This window comes from Somniosus microcephalus, unplaced genomic scaffold (genome assembly GCF_052327205.1).
Source record: "Somniosus microcephalus isolate GS21.2 unplaced genomic scaffold, FLI_Smic_1.0 unresolved_chr5, whole genome shotgun sequence".
NCBI classification, from domain to species: Eukaryota; Metazoa; Chordata; class Chondrichthyes; order Squaliformes; family Somniosidae; genus Somniosus; species Somniosus microcephalus.
Genome location: NW_028225183.1, coordinates 15,335,922 through 15,356,404, shown reverse-complemented (window position 1 = coordinate 15,356,404; position 20,483 = coordinate 15,335,922). Strand labels below are relative to the sequence as shown.

Below are 20,483 nucleotides of genomic sequence, written 5' to 3'. Positions count from 1 at the left end.
TTGCTCTCGAGTCAGTACAAAGAAGGTTCACTCGGTTAATCCCGGGGATGAGGGGGTGGTCATATGAGGAGAGGTTGAGTAGATTGGGACTCTACTCATTGGAGTTCAGAAGAATGAGAGGCGATCTTATTGAAACATATAAGATTGTGAAGGGGCTTGATCGGGTGGATGCGGTGAGGATGTTCCCAATGATGGGTGAAACTAGAACTAGGGGGCATAATCTTAAAATAAGGGGCTGCTCATTCAAAACTGAGATGAGGAGAAACTTCTTCACTCAGAGGGTGGTAGGTTTGTGGAATTTGCTGCCCCAGAAAGCTGTGGAAGCTACATCATTAAATAAATTTAAAACAGAAATAGATAGTTTCCTAGAAGTAAAGGGAATTAAGGGTTACGGGGAGCGGGCAGGAAATTGGACATGAGTCTAGGTTCGGAATGGTCATGGCCCTGTGGGTAGTGGAGTGGGCCCAGGGGCCGTGTAGCCTTGTTCTGCTCCTACTGTGTTCTAATTCTGTTAGATTTCAGGAGATGGTTTTATTCCTGTTCCTGGCTGGGGTGGAGATCGCCTTTACAGAAGGTAAGTACTGTAGAAAATATAGGGACAGAGTGATCTCCTGGAAGAATTTCGATCGCCTAGATGGGTCGGAGAGGAATTTCCCAGATTTTTTTCTCCCAAATTGGCCATTGGGTCTTTATCTGGTTTTTCGCCTCTCCCGGGAGATCACATGGGTTCGGGTGGATGCAGAGTGATAGAAGATTTGAGGTTAGGATCAGATCAGCCATGATCTTATTGAATGGTGGAGCAGGCTCGAGGGGCCGATTGGCCTACTCCTGCTCCTATTTCTTATGTTCTAATGTTCACTAAGCCACAGCATCAAGTGCGGGAAGGGGTCCATTTGCCATATATTTCCTTCTATGCTTTTCGCAGAGACAGAGGCATAAAGTCAGAGAGAAGCCGTCGGGGAAGTGAAAACTGAACATCATAATATCCACGACATTGTCCAGGAAATGGTTATGCAGTGCTTGAGACAAAGCAGCAAACACACACAAAATACCCGTATGTGCTCTCTTTGTGTGGGTATGTCTCAGATATCCATCTCAGTGTCATGCATTCATGGAGGCTGGCAGCACCGTGGGAGGCCATTCGGCCAATCGTGCCTGTGCTGTCTCTTTGAAAGAGCAGTCGTGCTTTCTCCCGCTGTTATCTCATTTTCTCTCTCCCTCCTCAGTGCCCCACACAACAGGCAAACAGAAGGAGAACACTCTACTAACGAGGAACTGGTGCAGGGAGTTGTTATAAATTTCGTCATGTTCATATTTTAAAATTATTTTCGTTCATTTTGTTCTATTCAACTTTTCCCAGGGTCTTTTTAAGGAGCTGCCCAAAAGTTTAAAGTTGGGGATGTTAAAAATTCTCCCCGTCGGGGAATTGAACCCCGGTCTCCCGCGTAACAGGCGGGGATACTCACCACTATACTAACGAGGAACTGAAAGGTGCCGAATCTGTCAGAGCAAAAATCGACCTGTGAACAGAGGGACAGAGGCAGAAGGGACAGAAATCAGAATAAGAACAGAAGGAATAGGAGCAGGAGTGGGCCATTCGGCCCCTCGAGCCTGCCCCGCCATTCAATAAGATCATGGCTGAACAGATCTTTTACTCAACGCCACTTTCCTGCCCGCTCCCCATAACCCTTGACTCCACTGCAGATCAAATATATGTCTACCTCCACCTTGAATATATTCAGTGGCTCCGCCTCCACAGCTCTCTGGGGTAGAGGATTCCAAAGATTCACGACATTCTGAGAGAAGAAATTCCTCCTCATCTCCGTTTTAAATGGGCGACCGGATATCCTGGAGCTTTGCCCCCTAGTTGTAGATTCCCCCAGGAGGGGAAACATCCTCCCTGCATCTATCCTGTCAAGCACCCTCAGAATCCTATACAGAGAGAGACAGGGACAAAGAGGGAGACAAAGATAGACATACAGAGCGAGACAGTCAGTTTGACGTCTTGCAGAGTGGTCCGAGGGATAAGGAACTTCAGTTATGTTGAGAGTTTGTGATTGTTTTCCTCAGACGGTTAAGAGGAAATTTAATAAGAGGCTTTCAAAATTACAAGGGAATTTGATTGAGGTAATAAGGAGAAACGCTTGCCAGTGGCAGGTATGACGGTAACCAGAGGAGACCAATTGAAGATAGCAGAATCAGTATGGGGAGAATTGTATTACGCAGCAAGGGCTCAGGCCTACTGAATATCTTACTGCTTAGAAATGTTATCACGGCCCAACTCTCTCTCACTAAAGTCGTGCACACGTTGCTAACTTTCAAATGTTGCATTCTTCAAACTGGCGTTGAGTTGATTGATAGCCGTGCTGTGATAAGCTATGTTTGTTAGGGGGGTGCAGCCTGCAAGAAAATACATGGAAGTTTGATAATAACAGTGACTGTTCTGACACTGTCAGCTGCAGTTAAATGTGGGCATGTACACGTTTAAATTGTCTCGTCCCAAATGTAATTTCCTGCTGACTTTGAAACAGCAGACATTTTACAAAAGGCAAGGAAGTGCATTGTGTACCTGTTGAGACATCAGCAGTGTTGAAATTGCAAAGGTTGATCAGGAGCAGACATAGTTTCGCGCGGGTGCATTGATTGGAGGCATTTCAAACAGCCTCAAAACGCACTATTCCCTAACCGGGAATCGAACCCAGGCCGCGGCGGTGAAAGCGCCGAATCCTAACCACTAGACCACCAGGGAAGCTGCAGGAAGCTGCAAGAAGCTGCCTGCCAGCAAGCAGAGCAACGCAGACTTTCCTCCTTGCTGCTTTGAAATTCAGATCACTTTCACGCCAGGCAATCTTTTCGTACAAGATGACATCTTTTAGACGAGAACACAAAGGACATGTTCACTAAGCCACAGCATCAAGTGCGGGAAGGCGTCCATTTGCCATATATTTCCTTCTATGCTTTTCTCAGAGTCAGAGGCATAAAGTCAGAGAGAAGCCGTCGGGGAATTGAAAACTGAACATGATAATATCCATGACATTGTAGAGGAAATGGTTATGCAGTGCTTGAAACAAAGCAGCAAACACACACAAAATACCCGTATGTGCTCTCTTTGTGTGGGTATGTCTCAGATATTCATCTCAGTGTCATGCATTCATGGAGGCTGGCAGCACGGTGGGAGGCCATTCGGCCAATCGTGCCTGTGCTTTCTCTTTGAAAGAGCAGTCGTGCTTTCTCCCGCTGTTATCTCATTTTCAGTCTCCCTCCTCAGTGCCCCACACAAAAGGCAATCAGAAGGAGAACACGCTACTAGCGAGGAACTGGTGCTGGGAGTTGTTATACAGTTCTTCATATGCCAGTTTCTATTTTAAAATTATTGTAGTTCACTTTGTTCTATTCAACTTTTCCCAGGGTCATTTTAAGCAGCTGCCTGAAGGTTTAAAATTGGGAATGTTAAAAATCCTCCCCGTCGGGGAATTGAACCCCGTTCCCCCGCGTGACAGACTCAGTTTGACGTCTTGCAGAGTGGTCGGAGGGATAACGGACTTCAGTTATGTTGAGAGTCTGGGATTGTTTTCCTGCGACGGTTAGGAGGAAATTTAATATGGGGGAATTGTTATACAGTTCTTCTTATGCCAGTACATATTTTAAATTATTTTAGTTCATTTTGTCCTGTTCAACTTCTCCCAGGAGCATTTTAAGGAGCTGCCCAAAGGATTAAATATGGGGGATGAACCCCTGTCTCCACATTACAGGCAGGGATACTCACCGCTATACTAACGAGGAACTAAAACATACCGAATCTGTCAGAGCAAAAATCGACCTGTGAACAGAGGGACAAGAGGCAGAAGGGACAGAGATAAGAATAAGAACAGAAGAAATTGTAGCAGGGGTGTGCCATTCGCCTCGTCGCGCCTGCCACGCCATTCAATAATGTCATGGCTGATCAGATCTTCGAATCAACGCCACTTTTCCGCCCACTCCACAAAACCCGTGACTCCACTGTATCTCAAGCATATGTCTGTCTCCGCCTTGATTATATTCAATGACTCCGCCTGCACAGCTCTCTGGGGTAGAGGATTCCAAAGTTTCACTACACTCTGAGAGAAGATATTCCTCCTCATCTCTGTTTTAATTGGGCGACCACTGATTCTGAGCTCTGCCCCCAAGTTATCGATTCCCCCAGGAGGAGAAATATCCTCCCTGCATCTATCCTGTCAAGCATTCTCAGAATCCTATACAGAGAGAGACAGGGGCAAAGAGGTAGACAAAAATAGACATACAGAGCGAGACCCTCAGTTTGACGTCTTGCTGATTGGCCCGAGATTTAAGGGACTTTAGTTATGTTGCGAGTCTGGGATTGTTTTCCTCAGAAGTTAAGAGGAAATTTAATAAGGGGCCTTCAAAATTATAAGGGGATCAGATAGAGGCAATAAGGAGAAACGCTTGCCAGTGGCAGGAGTGACGGTAACCAGAGGACACCGATTGAAGATAACCAGCAAAATAATCAGTATGGGGAGAATTGGCTTACGCAGCAAGGGCTCAGGCGTAATGTTTTTCTTACTGCTCAGGTTAAGTTATCATGACAGGCGGGGATACTCACCACTATGCTAACGAGGAACTGAAAGATGCAGAATCTGTCTGAGCAATAATCGACCTGGGAACAGAGGGACAAAGTGGCAGAAGGGACAGAAATAAAAACAAGTACAGAAGAAATTGGAGCAGGAGTATGCCATTCGGACACTCCAGCATGCCCCGCCATTCAATAAGATCATGGCTGATCAGATCTTCGGCTCAACGTCCGCACCCCATAACCCTTGACTCCCTCAACATTGGCTAACAAGGGAAATTAATGATAGCATAAGTTCCAAGGAGAGGACATATCAATTGGACAGATAAAGCAGCAAACAAAAGAACATAAGAAATAGGAGCAGGAATAGGCTAATCGGCCCCTCGAGCCTGCTCCAGCATTCAATAGATCATGGCTGATCTGATCCTAACCTCAAATCTACTATTACTCTACATCCCTCCCGAACCCATGTGATCTCCTGGGAGAGGCGAAAAACCTGATAAAAAACCCAATGGCCAATTTGGGAGATAAAAATCTGGGAAATTCCTCTCCGACCCATCTGGGCGATCGCAACTCGTCCAGGAGATCACTGTCCCTATATTTTCTACAGTACTTACATTCTGTAAAAGTTGATTTCCACCCCAGCCAGGAACAGGAATAGAACCATCTCCTGCAATCTAACACATAATTAGAACATAAGAAGTAGGAGCAGAACCAGGCTACATGGCCACTGAGCCCGCTCCTTTACCCACAGGGCCATTACCGTTCCGAACATAGACTCATGTTCAATTTCCTGCCGGCTCCCCGTAACACCTAATTCCCGTTAATTCTAAGAAACTGTCAATTTCTGTTTTAAATTTATTTAAATATGTAGCTTCCACAGCTTTCTGGGGCAGCAAATTCCACAGACCTACTACCCTCTGATTGAAGAAGTTTCTCCTCATCTCAGTTTGAAAGAGCAGCCCCTTAGTCTAAGATTATGCCCCCTAGTTCTAGTTTCAGCCATCATTGGGAACATCCTCACCACATCCACCCGATCAAGCCCCTTCACAATCTTATATATTTCAATAAGATCGTCTCTCATTCTTCTGAACTCCATTGAGTAGTGTCCCAATCTACTCAACCTCTCTCATATGACCAGCCCCTGATCCCTGGAATTAACCGAGTGAACCTTCTTTGTACTGACTCGAGAGCAAGTATGTATTTTCTTAAGTATGGACAACAAAACTGTATGCAGTATTCCAGGTGCGGGCTCACCAATACCTTGTACAACTGCAACAATACCTCCCTGTTTTTATATTCTGTCCCCCAAGCAATAAAAGCCAACATTCCATTGGCCTTCTTGATCACTTGCTACACCTGCATACTAACTTTTTGTGTTTCGTGCACCAGGACCCCCAGATCCCTTTGTATTACAGTACTTTCCAGTTTCTTGCCATTAAGATAATAACTTGCTCTATGATTTTTTTCTGCCAAAGTGCATAACCTCACACTTTCCAGGATTGTATTCCATCTGGCAAATCGCTGCCCACTCATTCACTACTTTCCTTCCCATCTTTGTATCATCTGCAAACTTTGATATGTTACACTCGGTCCCCTCCTCCAAATCATTAATATAGATTGCAAAGTGTTGGGGACCCAGCACTGGCCCCTGCGGGACACCAATAGTTACTGATTGCCAGTCTGAGAACGAACCATTTATCCTAACTCTCTGCTTTCTGTTAGATAGCCAATCCTGCACCCATGCCAGAATATTACCCCTAATCCCATGATTTTTTATCTTGAGTAATAATCTTTTGTGTGGCACCTTGTCAAATGCCTTTTGGAAGTCTAAATACAATACATCCACTGGTCCCCCTTTATCCACCCTGTATGTTAGTTCCTCAAAGTACACAAGCAAATTTGTCAAACATGACTTCCCCTTCATAAAACCATGCTGACTTTGTCCTATTAAATTATGTTTATCCAAATGTCCCGTTACTGTCTCCTTAATAATGGACTCTAAAATTTTACAAACCACAGATGTTAGGCTAACAGGTCTGTAGTTTTCAGCCTTCTGCCTACTACCTTTTTTAAATAAGGGTGTTGCATTAGCAGTTTTCCAATCTGCTGGGACCTTTGCTGAGTCCAGGGAGTTTTGGAAAATTATTACCAATGCATCCACAATCCCTACCGCCACTTCCCTCAAGACCCTAGGATGTAAGCCATCAGGTCCAGGGGATTTATCCGCCTTGAGTCCCATTATTTTACCAAGTACCACTTCCTTAGTGATTTTAATCGTATTTAGCTTCTCCTCCCCCCCCCTAGAGCCCACTGTTTGTCCAGTGTTGGGATATTCTTAGTGTCCTCCGCCGTAAAGACTGATACAAAATAATTGTTCAGCTTTTTTGCCATATCCATGTTTCCCAGCATTAATTTCCCAGTCTCATTCTCTAAGGGACCAACATTTACTTTAGCCACCCTTTTTCTTTTTATATAACTATAGAAAATTTTGCTATCTGACGATTGGGAGCAGTTTCCCAGACTGATACCTGGGATGGCAGGAATGATGTATGAGGAGAGGTTGTGTCGACTGGGCTTTTACTCGCTGGAGTTTAGAAGAATGAGAGGGGGTCTCATTGAAACTTATAATATTCTAACAGGACTAGACAGACTAGATGCAGGAAGGATGTTCCAGATGGCCAGCGAGTCCAGACCCAGGTGTCAGAGTTTAAGGATAAGGGGTAAGCCACAGTATGGTGAACCTGTGGAATTCTCTACACCAGAAGGCAGTGGAGGCAAATTCATTAAATATGTTCAAGTAGGAGTTAGATCTATTTCTTCAGGCCAATGGGATCAAGGGATATGGGGAGAAGGCAGGGACAGGGTACTGAATTTGGATGATCAGCCATGATTTCATTGAATGGTGGAGCAGGCTCGAGGGGCTGAATGGCCGACTCCTGCTCCTATCTTCTATGTTTCTATCTTTCTTTGTTTAGGATCCAGCAAAGGAGGACAAAGGTATTAATTAAGAGGGGGAATATAGAGTATGAGAGTAAGCTATCAGGGAACATAAAAACTGACAGTTAAAGCATCTATAGATATGTGAATAGAAAGAGATTGTTAAAGTGAAGCGCAGGTCCCTTGCATTCAGAAACAGGGGAATTTATAATGGGGAACAAAGACATGGCAGACAAATTAAATCCATACTTTGGTTCTGTCTTCACAAAGGAGGACACGAATAAACTCCCAGAGATGTCGGGGAACATAAGGTTTAATGAAAGGGAGGAACTGAATGAAATCAATATTTGTAGGGAAATGGTGTTAGGGAAATTGACGGGATTGAGGGCCGATAAATCCTCAGCGCCTGATAATCTACATCCTAGGGTACTTAAGGAAGTGGCCCTAGAAAGAATAGATGCAATGCTGGTCATCTTCCAAAATTCTATAAATTCTGGAACAATTCCCATGGATTGGAGGGAAGGTAATGTAACACCACTATATAGAAAAGGTGGTAAAGCAAAAACGGGGCATTATAGGCCGGTAAGCATGACATCGGTAGTGGGGAAAATGCTATTGTCCATTATAAAAGATGTAATAGCACAGCACTTGGAAAAAAATGACAGGATCGGACAAAGTCAAAAGCAAAATGCTGCAGATGCTGGAAATCCGAAATAACAACAGGAAATGCTGGAAAAGCTCAGCAGGCCAGGCAACATCCGTGGAGAGAAAATAGAGTCAACGTTTCGGGTCTATTTTCAACGTAGACTCTATTTTCTCTCCAAGGATGTTGCCTGGCCTGCTGATTTTTCCAGCATTTTCTGTTGTTATGTTGGACAAAGTCAAAATGGATTTACACAAGGTAAATCGTGCTTGACTAATCTACTGGAATTATTTGAAGATGTAACTGGTAGAATAGAAAAGGGAGAACAAGTGGATGTGGTGTATTTGGAATTTCAGAAGGCCTTCGAAAAGGTCCTGCATAAGAGACTAGCATGCAAAGTTAAAGCACATGGGATTGGGGGTAATGTACTGACTTGGATAGAAAACTGGTTGGCAGACAGGAAGCAAAGATTTAGAATAAATGGGTCTTTTTCCGAGTTGACGGCACTGACTAGTGGGGTAGCAGAGGGATCGGGGCTAGGACCCCAGTTATTCACAATATATACTAATGATCTAGACGGGGGAACTAGATGTAATATCAGCAAGTTTGCAGACGACACAAAGCTGGGTGGGCGTGTACGATTTGGATAGGTTGGGCGATTGGGCAGATGCATGGGAGATGCAGTATAATGTAAATAAATGCGAGGTTATCCACTTTGGTGGCAAAAACAGGAAGGCAGATTATTAACTGAACGGCAATAGATTGGGAAAAGGGGAAGTGCAACGAGACGTGGGTGTCCTTGTGCACCAGTCGCTGAAGGCAAGCATGCAGGTGCAGCGGGCGGTTAAGAAGGCAAATGGTATGCTGTCCTTCACAGCGAGAACATTCGTGTACAGGAACAAGAATGTGTTGATGGAATTCTACAGGGCCTTGGTGAAACCATACCTTGAGTATTGTGTGCAGCTTTGGTCGCCTTATCTGACGAAGGATGATCTTGCCCTGGAGGGAGTGCAGCAAAGATTCACCAGATTGATACCTGGAATGGCAGGAATGACGTATGAAGAGAGATTGGATTGATTAGTCTTATATTCGCTAGAGTTTATAAGAATGAGAGGGGATCTCATTGAAACTTATAAAATTCTAACAGGACTAGACATATTAGATGCAGGAAGGCTGTTCCCGATGGTGCGGGAGTCCAGAACCAGGGGTCACTGTCTAAGGATAAGGGGTAAGCCATTTAGGGCTGAGATTAGGAGGAATTGCTTCACCCAGAGTGGTGAACCTGTGGAATTCTCTACCACAGAAGACAGTTGAGGCCAATTCATTAAATACATTCAAGAAGGCGTTAGAAATATTTCTTAAGGATAAGGGGATCAAGGGATATGGGGAGAAAGCAGGGACAGAATGCTGAATCTGGATGATCAGCCATGACCGCATTGATCGGAGGAGCAGGCTCGAGGGGCCGAATGGACTTCTCCTGATCCTATCTTCTACGTTTCTATGCAGCTCAAATATTTGTCAATCTCCGACTTGATTATATCCAATGACTCCGCCTCCACAGCTCTCTGGGTTAGAGATTACCAAAGATTCACGACCCTCTGAGAGAAGAAATTCCTCCGTTTGAAATGGACGACCCCTTAGCCTGAATCTTTGCCCCCTAGTTCTAGATTCCCCCAAGAGGGGAAGCATCCTTCGTGCATCTACCCTGTCAATCCCCCTCAGAAATGTATACAGAGACAAAGAGAGAGACAGAGACAAAGATAGAGAGAGACACACAGAGAGCGAGAGCCTCGGTTTCACGTCTCACAGAGTGGTCCGAGGGGTGAAGGACTTCAGTTATGTTGAGAGACTGGAGAAGCTGAGATTGCTTTCCTCAGAAGTTTAAGACGAAATTTAATAGAGTTTTTCATAATTGCAAGGTGCATTGAAAGAATAAATAAGGAGAAACCGTTTGCAGTGGCAGGAGGGTCGGTAACCGAAGGACATAACTGGCAAAAGGCCCAGAGGCGAGATGAGGAGAATTTTCTTACGCAGCAAGGGCTCAGGCCTAATGAATATCTTGATGCTCAGGATAAGCTATCACTGACCACGGCCCAGGTACTCTCTCATTCCAGTCTTGCACACGTTGCTAAGTATCAAGAGTTGCATTTTTCACACTGGCAATGAATTGATTGATAGCCATGCTGTGATCAGCTAAATTTGTTAGGGAGATGCCGTTCAACAAGCATCAAAATCCAGCAATTTTCTGATGGCAAAGCACTTTACTCCTTGTCAATATTTCTTGTCGATTTCCTGGTGTTTCCCAACTCTGTCTGCCTCTCTGGTTGTTTATTTGTGCGTGGTCATCTGCGGGTTCATTTTGATCAAATACCTGTGTTTTTGTCTGCTTATTACTTTAAACAAATGAGGGCATGAGTCGCTTCCTACATAAGCACAGTATTTTCCTTCAATACATTCCTCCCACCCACGCCCCCTCCCCCGTCCATGCACCTGCTTAATATCTGTTACATCTCCAGCTTTCTCCAGTTCTGATGAAGGGTCCAAGATCTGAAACATTAACTCTGTTCGGCTCTCCACATATTCTGCCTGGCCTGCTGAGTATTTCCAGCGTTTTTTGTTGTTATGTAAGATGTCCAATATCCGAAGTATTTTTCTATTATATTCACTATAAGCCCACGGACTCCCACAGATGTCTGGACTGCACTTCCTCCCACCCTGCTTCCTGTAAGGATTTTATTCCATTCTCCCAGTTGCTCCATCTCCGCCGCTTCTGGCCTGACGATGCCTCATTCCATTCCAGTGCTTCAGACATGTCTTCCTCTTTCCTCAACCTAGGATTCCCCTCTACCGTGGCTGACACGGCTCTTGACTGTGTCCATTCTATTTCCCGCACTTCTGCTCTCACCTTTTCCCCTCCCTCGCGGAACCACAATAGGGTTCCCCTTGTCATCAGCTTTCACCCCACCAGTCTCCACATTCAAAGAAATAATGGGGCAGTCTGTGCTAGGATTGAAGGCAGGAGAGATGAAATGTTGCAAATGGGGATTGCAGAAGGATCAACAGCTGCCACCTGCAAAAATCTTCCGCCATTTCTGCCACTTCCAGCGTGATACCACCGCCAAGCACATCTTGCCCTCACCTCCACTTTCAGCATTCTGAAGGGGCCGCTCCCTCCACAACACCCTGGTCCAATCCTCTATCACCCCAACACTCCTTCCCGTTCGCCCGGCACCTTCCCGTGTAAGTGCAGGAGTAGCAATACATGCCCTTTTACTTCCTACCTTCCCACTGTCCAGGGCTTCAAGCAACCCTTCCAGGTGAAACAGCGATTTACTTGTACTTCTTCCAATTTAGTATACTGTATTCACTGCTCATGATGCGGTCTCCTCTTCATTGGGGAGACCAAAGCCAGATTGGGAATACCACTTTGCAGAACACGTCCATTTCGTCCGTAATGGTGACCTCGAGCATCTGGTCGCCTGTCACTTTAATTCGCCGCTCCACTCCAACACAGGCCAGTCTGTCCTAGGCCTGTTACACTGATCCAATGAAGCTCAATGCAAGCTGGAGGAACAGCACCTCCTCTTTCGATTAGGCACTTTACAGCCTTCTGGACTCAACACTGAGTTCATCAATTTCAGACTAAAACCCCTGAACTTATTTTTGCAGGTCGCAGCTGTTGATCATTCTGCCATCCCCATTTGCAACATTTCATCTCTCCTGCCTTCAATCCTAGCACAGACTGTCCCTTTATTTCCTTCCTCCGCTCCCCCACTTTCCCTGCCTTTACACCTGCTTAAAACCTGTTGCATCTCCAACTGTTTCCAGCTCTGACGATGGTTCACGATGGTACTGGGGAAAGATAACCTCACCGCCTTCTTAGGAAGTTTAACCACTTTATTCACTTTCTTATTTGAGCTCCGTTTGTAATTAGAGTTTATTTTATATTATTGCAGCATGTTTAAAGACAGCTTTCAAGAGGGAAAGAGAAACTTGGAGCAACTTCTTCTGTCATAGCTGCGATGTGACTAGAAAGAATTTAAAGATTTTTAAAGAAATGTTCTCAAAAAATAAATGTTATAAACACTTCTTTACCCCTACGTTTCGAATATGATTTTGGAAGAAACAAGCAAACATCAGTGTTCCCCGCATCTAAACAAGTTTCAAGCGCGTCTTGAAGTCGGAATTATTTTAAGCAGGCGCTAAATTGCTTAAAACTTTTTAAATTGGAAATTGCTCAAAATTTGATTTTCAACAATGGAATGAAGTGAGTAGCTTCACAGAAACATGCAGTTGAATTCGGGGAGAGTAGTGGAGGTTTTGGAGGAGTAACTTATTACTTTTTATTGATTTTATAATAATATAATTAAGACGTTTAGGAAGAGAACCAAAAATGGGGAAAAACACAATCAATTTTATTTTACATAATATAAAAAGAGAAAATGCTGGATATACTCAGCAGGCCAGGCAGCATCGGTGGAGAGAGAGAAAAACAGATTGAACGTTTCAGGTCTGTGACCTTTCTTCAGAAATGAAAAATGTTAGAGTTGTTACAGATTTTAACCAGGTGCAGAGTCAGCGAAATGTGGGCGGGCGGAAGGAACAAAGGGGATGGTCTGTGATATGGTGGAAGGCAGCAGTGGTTAAATCCGGCCTCTGCATCTGGTTAAATCTCTAACTTTATCCAGTTGCGACAACAGGCCACAGACCTGAAGCCTTAACTTTGTTCATCTCTCGCTCTCCACAGATGCTGCCGGGCCTGCTGCGTATTACCAGCTTTCTCTGTGTATATTTCAGATTCCAGCATCCGCTGTATTTTGCTATTGTGAACGATTTTATTTTGTCTGTCGTTCTATAGTCTGAACAATCCCAGAGATAACGTAACTATAGATTCCTTCTTAAATGATTAGTGGAGTGTTAATAGAAACAAGAACTCTGTATTGATGTATGAAAAATGGAGGCAGCTACTTTAGAAGAAACCATTACTTGTTTATTGAGAAAGAAACGCAAAATACTTTGATTAAACAGCTAATCTGTCATTTTGATTAGGTATACATTTTTGATTTAGGAGATTGAAAATTGAGACAACAATAAAGTTTGTTTCCTGCTGTTTACTTGGGAAGTACGTAAAATAATTCAACACTTTTCGTGATAAGAGCAGGGATTAATATTGTGGAGAATGTTTGAGAGAAAAAACATTGGAAGCAAAATTTGTAAATTAACATCTTTACATCAACATATTAGTAAATATTTCGAAGTCATTCTGAATGGTTCTCTTGTCCAGGAGGAGTGATGAATATTTATTTGTGTTAAATCATAGCTTTCCCTGCATTTTATTTTTAATTCAGCGACGCAAAATGTGTATATGTTTTTCTGCACTTGTGAATAAGTTCTGCATTTCTGTCATGTTACATGTGGGGTGTGTCGGTTCAACAAGACCATGTTTATTAATGGGATTGATTGAATTTGGAAATATGGATACCAGTTTTTGTTCAATTATTTTTAATATTGTGTACTAAAGAACTACAGCACTTCATATTTGTTGGTTGCCTGGTTGCATTGTAATTATTATTCTGATTACATATCAGGACGTACAGCACGTCAGCGCCATGGGAAAGTCACTGCGCCTGCTGCTTGTGCAGCCTTTACTATAGTGACAAGAGGGATGGGCTAATAAGTTGAAAACATTAAAATTAATACAAATTGCACGAATGGATTTGCCTCATTCAGCTCAAGTTGAGCTTTTGGATTGTTTGTCGATGTGTAACTGAGTGACGTTGCTGAAGTGTTAATTTATTATTCTGCAGTTCTTTTATATCCCAGTCATTTCTGACAAGTTTTTATTTAAATAGAATTTGTACATGACGAACTAAAAGCTTTTAATTAATTCTACCGTAAACAAAATAGCAGAATGGGCATGTAAATTACAAATGAATTTCAATATCCGTAAGTGTGAGGTGGAGCATTGTGGTAGCAGGTTTAAGGAGCCTAGCTACTCCTTGGAAAATAAGAGTCTAAATGGAGTAGAGGTGCAAAGGTATCTCGGGGTATAGATTCACAAATCATCAGAAGTAGCAACGCAGGTTAAAACTCCATGAAATTGCAAATAAAGCACGGGCTCATTTCTAGAGGAATAGATTTCAAAAGCAGGGAAGTTATGTTTAACTTGTAGAAACTTATCTGATTGCCTCATGATTTGAGGTGGTCGGGTGGCAATATCTCATTACTGTATATATGATTTTAACTGGTTGTTGCTGCTGTCGTTGTTGGGTAAGTTGCTTTTCTAAAAGTTGCTCTAATATTTGTTGTTTTAAAATTTGCCCGTGGAAGAAAAGGTCGAGCTCAAAAGAGATTGCAGCCGCTGAGTACAAAAAGATTCGATGGAACATTAGTGGGGAGCAGCTGAGGATATTAGTTGGGGTGGAGAGGAGCTGAGGATACTAGTTGGGGTGGGGAGGAGCTGAGGATATTAGCTGGGTTGGGGAGGAGCTGAGAATATTATTTGGGATGGGGAGGAGCTGAGGATATTAAGTGGGTTCAGGAGTAGCTAAGGATATTAGCTGGGTTGGGGAGGAGCTGAGGATATTAGTTGGGATGGGGAGGAGCTGAGGATATTAGGTCTGTGGAGGATGAGCTGAGGATTTTAGGTAGGGTGGGGAGGAGCTGAGGATAATAGGTTGGGTGGGGATGAGCTGAGGATATTAGGTAGGGCGGGGAGGAGCTGAGCATATTAGGTTGTGTGGGGAGGTGTTCAGGATATTAGATGGGTTCAGGAGGAGCTGAAGATATTAGGTGGGGTGGAGAGGAGCTGAGGAAATTAGGTGGGTGCAGGAGCTGCTGAGGATATTAGGTGCGTTGGGGAGGAGCTAAGGATGTTAGGTGGGGTTGGGAGGAGCTGAGGATATTGGTGTGGTATGGCGGAGCTGAGGATATTCGGTGGGGTGTGGAGGAGCTGAGGATATTTCGTGGCGTGTGGAGGAGCTGTGGATGGTGGTGGGGTGGGAAGGGTCTGAGGATATTAGATGGGGTGAGGAGGAGCTGAGGATATTAGATGGGGTGGGGAGGAGCTGAGTATATTAAGTGGCGTGGGGATGAGCTGAGGACATTAGGTGGCGTGGGGAGGAGCTGAAGATATGAGCGGAAGTTGGGCGGAGCAGAGGATATTAGGTGGGGTGGGGAGGAGCTGAGGATATTAGGTGGAGTGGGGAGGAGCTGCGGATATTAGGTGGGCTGGGGAGGAGCAGAGGGTATTAGATGGGGTGGGGAGGAGCTGATTATATTAGATGGCGTGGGGATGAGCTGAGGACATTAGCTGGAGTGGGGAGGAGCTGACGATATGAGCTGAGGTTGGGCGGAGCTGAGGATATTAGGTGGGGTCGGGAGGAGCTGAGGATATTAGGTGGAGTGGGGAGGAGCTGCGGATATTAGTTGGGGTGGGGAGGAGCTGAGGACATTAGGTGGGGTGGGGCAGAGCTGAGTATATTAGATGGGGTGAGGAGGAGCTGAGGATATTAGGTGTGGTGGGGCAGAGCTGAGGATATTAGGTGGGGTGGGGCAAAGCTGAGGATATTAGGTGGGGTGGGGCAGAGCTGAGGATATTAGGTGGGGTGGGGAGGTGCTGAGGATATTAGTTGTGGTGGGGCAGAGCTGAGGATATTAGGTGGGGTGGGGAGGCAGTGATGATATTAGGTGGGGTGGGGAGGCGCTGAAGATATTAGGTGTGGTGGGGCAGAGCTGAGGATATTAGATGGGGTGGGGAGGCACTGAGGATATTAGGTGTGGTGGGTCAGAGCTGAGGATATTTGGTGGGGTGGGGCAGAGCTGAGGATATTAAGTGTGGTGGGGCAGAGCTGAGGATATTAGTTGGGGTGGGGAGGAGCTGAGGATATTAGTTGGGGTGGGGAGGAGCTGAGGATATTAGGTGTGGTGGGGCAGAGCTGAGGATATTAGATGGGGTGGGGAGGCGCTGAGGATATTAGATGTGGTGGGGCAGAGCTGAGGATATTAGATGGGGTGGGGAGGAGCTGAGGATATTCGGTGGGGTGGGGCAGAGCTGAGGATATTAGATGGGGTGGGGAGGCGCTGAGGATATTAGGTATGGTGGGACAGAGCTGAGGATATTAGGTGGGGTGGGGCAGAGCTCAGGATATTAGGTGTGGTGGAGCAGAGCTGAGGATATTAGTTGGGGTGGGGAGGAGCTGAGGATATTAGTTGGGGTGGGGAGGAGCTGAGGGTATTACGTGGGGTGGGGCAGGGATGAGGATATTAGATGGGTTGGGGAGGCGCTGAGGATATTAGGTGTGGTGGGGCAGAGCTGAGGATATTAGATGGGTTGGGGAGGAGCTGAGGATATTAGGTGTGGTGGGGCAGAGCTGAGGATATTAGATGGGGTGGGGAGGAGCTGAGGATATTAGGTGTGGTGGGGCAGAGCTGAGGATATTAGATGGGTGGGGAGGCGCTGAGGATATTAGATGTGGTGGGGAGGCGCTGAGGATATTAGATGGGGTGGGGCAGAGCTGAGGATATTAGATGGGGTGGGGAGGCACTGAGGATATTAGGTGTGGTGGGGCAGAGCTGAGGATATTAGGTGGGGTGGGGAGGAGCTGCGGATATTAGCTGGGGTGGGAAGGAGTTTAGTATGTTCGATGCATACATAGATTTCGAAAGTCACAAAGTGAGGCTGAAGCATACAGGAGGGTAATTCTGTTATTTGATATAAATAATATCTTCACCAACTTCTTCGAAATGCAGTGGTACAAAGTGAGAAGCCATGAGGTTTCTCGGCAATAAATCCTCAGATTTTTGGATAAAATTCCAAAACCACACATTGTTTTAGATGGCAACCTTTATTAATTACTAGCTGGAGTGCACGGCGGTGCCTGTGCAAAGTCTGCCCCTGTGCCTTGTTGATTGACATTGCGGGGAAGGAGAGAGAGGGAGTGCTAAGGAGAGAGAGAGAGAGAGAGAGGGAAGGGGAGAGAGACAGAGAGAGAGAGGGAAGGAGAGAGAGAGAGAGGGGGAAAGAGAGAGAGACAGAGAGAGAGAGGGAAGGAGAGAGAGAGAGGGAGGGAGCGAGAGAGAGAGAGAGAGAGGGAAGGAGAGAGAGAGAGGGAGGGAAGGAGAGAGAGAGAGAGGGAAGGTGCGAGAGACAGAGAGAGAGAGAGCAGGAGAGAGTGAGGGAAGGAGATAGACCAGAGCACCCGTGCACGACGTAGCACCTCAGGCCTGGCCTGAGTCACCGCAGCTAAGCTCCCACTGTGGCCCGCTGCCACGGAGCCCCAGTGGGCAGTGTAGCGCCTGAGTCCGGGCCCGAGTCACCCGAGCTGAGCTCGCGCTGCAGTCCGCTGCCCCGGAGCCCCCATGGGCGGCGTAGCACCTGAGGCCCGGCCCGAGTCACCTGAGCTGAGCTCCCACTTCGGCCCGCCACCTAACGTGAATAACAAACACCCTTCTCACCTGTCACCGAGTTGAAGTCTCCGAAAGCGGCCATGGTTCCCCGGGACCCCGACCCGACGAGCTCGGCAGTGACATCCTGCAGAGCGGAGAGGCCGGGGTCACAGGAGAGAGGGGATAAAGCGGCGAGAAGGAGGAGGAGGAGACAGAGGGTGGGACTGGGGCCCATGGTCGGACAGAAGCAGAGTTTATCCATAACAAACACCCCACCGCCGCTGCTCCCCCACACGCTGTCTCTCGGGCCGCATCAAAACAGATAAAGAGAGACGCCACTGAGTGAATCTAATTTAAAGCAGCCTCTCCCCCGGTAAAAGGTGAGAGCCGGAGGCAGATTTTGTGGGTGAAGATGGGTGGCTGCCATTTTGTGAGGCACTAACGGCAGTTTGAAGCATTAGGCCACGCCCACACACACCATGAAACGCCCCCCGTGACGCAGCGCGCTCCCCCCGTAGGATTGGTCAACCTTCACGTCAGTCAACGCTAATGAGCAGATTCCCCCGTAGGATTGGTCAACAGCTAATGAGTGGGTTTTGTCCGTTTTGTGAAGGTTTTTTGTATACTGTCCGAAAAACGTTTGTCTGGCGAAAAAGTAAATACGTCTATGACACTCCCCTAATCATAAGCTTTCTTTTGTTATAGCATATGTGTAGGTAGGCTCTATAACTTTTGAGTTATGCCCGGACATACACACAGACAGACAGACACACAGACACGCAGACAGACACCACAACCCTTTTATATATATGGATTATTGTATTATATTCAATACACTGATGCTTTGCTTCAAATATTGAAAAGTCATTTCTCTATATGACTTCTCACAATAGACATTAGAAAACGTACAGACTGCGCAGTTATGTGGCAAGTGAAGTTTAACATCGATTAATGCAAGGCGATGCACTTTGGTAGGAAAATAGAAGCATCATGAGGGTAGTATGGTTGGTGTTGTGTATATGGACTTTGAAAAGGCGTTTGACAAAGTACCACATGACATACCTGGTCACAAAATTATAGCCCATGGGATTAATGGGACAGGGCAGCATGGATACCAAATTGGCTAAGGGTCAGAAAGCAGAGAGTCGTGGTGACGGGTTCTTTTTCATACTGGAGGGAAGTATATAGGGCATCGAAACTCAGAAAAGCAGCACACAACGAGGAGGATAGTAACATACTTCAAGGGGATGCAGACAGACTGGTCAACAAGAGTGCATAAGAAATAGGAGCAGGAGTAGGCCATTCAGCACTTCGAGCCTGCTCCACCATTCAATATGATCATGGCTGACCTTCGGTTTAAATGTCATTCATGCAACACCTTCTAACTGACCCTCATTCATGCATATAAAGTTATCTCGTTACTCAGTTTACTGACATATTTTGCATTAACAGAATAAAATATAATTGGAGCCGAAAGCAAGAATCTAAAGGCCAAGAAAAGTTTGCTGTGTCTTTACCCTTATAAACTGTACTTCAGGCTGGAGGTTTTGAGTGCTTCAGATACGTCTTTGACATGATCTTGCTCTTCTCTGATGGCGTTTCTTTCCGAATCCAATCACTTTGCATGCAGCATAATCCGAAATCTGATTCAATTAGGCAGGCACTTGGCAGATTCTATTTAACAGAGAGAATTGTGAAGTGAAAAATGAGAAGAAACAATGTGATCTCAATGGCACATCTTTAAAGGGAGTGCAGGAACAGAGGTACCTAGGCATGTATGTGAACTAATTTTTGAAGGCGGCCGGACAATTTGATAAGTATGTTAATAAAGCATATGGGATCCTTCGCTTTATTAATAAGCAGTAAAGTACAAAAGCACAGTAGTTATGAGAACATTTTATAAAGTGCTGATTAGGCTTCAGGTGGAGGATTGTGTCCCATTCTGGGCACCAAACTTTAGGAAAATTTTAAGGCCTTTGAGCGTGTGCAGAAGAGATTTACTAGAATGGTACCAGGGATAAGGGACTTCAGTTATGTGAAGAGACTGGAGTAGCTGGGGTTGTTCAGGTTAGAGCTGAGAAGGTTAAGAGGAGATTTGCTAGAATGGTACCAGGGATAAGGGAATTCAGTTATGTGGAGAGACTGCAGAAGCTGGGGTTGTTCAGATTAGAGCAGAGAAGGTTAAGATGAGATTTACTGGAATTGTTCCAGGGATAATGGACTTCAGTTATGTGGAGAGAATGGAGAAGCTGGGGTTGTTCTGATTAGAGCTGGGAAGGTTAAGAGGAGATTTACTTGAATGGTATCAGGGATAAGGGACTTCAGTAATGTGGAGAGACTGGAGAAGCTGGGGTTGTTCAGATTAGAGCAGAGAAGGTTAAGAGGAAATTTAGGAGAATGGTACCAGGGATAAGGGACTTCAGTTATGTGGAGGGACTGGAGAAGCTGGGTTTGTTCTGATTCGAGCAGAGAAGGTTAAGAGGAAATTTAGGAGAATGGTACCAGGGATAAGGGACTTCAGTTATGTGAAGAGACTGGAGAAGCTGGGGTTGTTCAGATTAAAGCTGAGAATGCTCAGAGGAGATTTGATAGAGCTGTTCAAAAGCCTAAATAGGTTTAATAGGGTAATTAAGGAGCAACTGTTCCCAGTGGCAGAAATGAGTTGCCGGCTGGTGTTGTGCCTACTGAGTCTCTGATCGTTCGTGCTCTCTGGAAAAGTAACAACGCCTAAAATCGAATCCATTCCTCTCTCTCTGTCAGGCTGAAAATGTATTATTGTCATATTGATACACTTTAAAATACTTCATTCGCTGTAAAGAGCGTTGGGATGCCCTGAGGTGGTGAAAGGCGCTAAGGAAGTGCAATTTTGAGCGGAGAATGTGAACCTGATGGGAAACAGTGCAAGAGGACAACAAATAAAACGGGAGAACCGGCGGCAGAGAGTCA

General features: G+C 45.4%; 2 non-coding genes across 2 annotated transcripts; both read right to left on the bottom strand.

The window, feature by feature from the left end:
* Nucleotides 1-1,411: 1,411 nt before the first annotated feature.
* On the bottom strand, nucleotides 1,412-1,483 carry trnan-guu (transfer RNA asparagine (anticodon GUU)). Its single transcript has one exon. It is a non-coding gene; the product is annotated as a tRNA-Asn (tRNA).
* Nucleotides 1,484-2,677: 1,194 nt separating this feature from the next.
* On the bottom strand, nucleotides 2,678-2,749 carry trnae-uuc (transfer RNA glutamic acid (anticodon UUC)). Its single transcript has one exon. It is a non-coding gene; the product is annotated as a tRNA-Glu (tRNA).
* Between the last annotated feature and the right edge of the window lie 17,734 nt (nucleotides 2,750-20,483).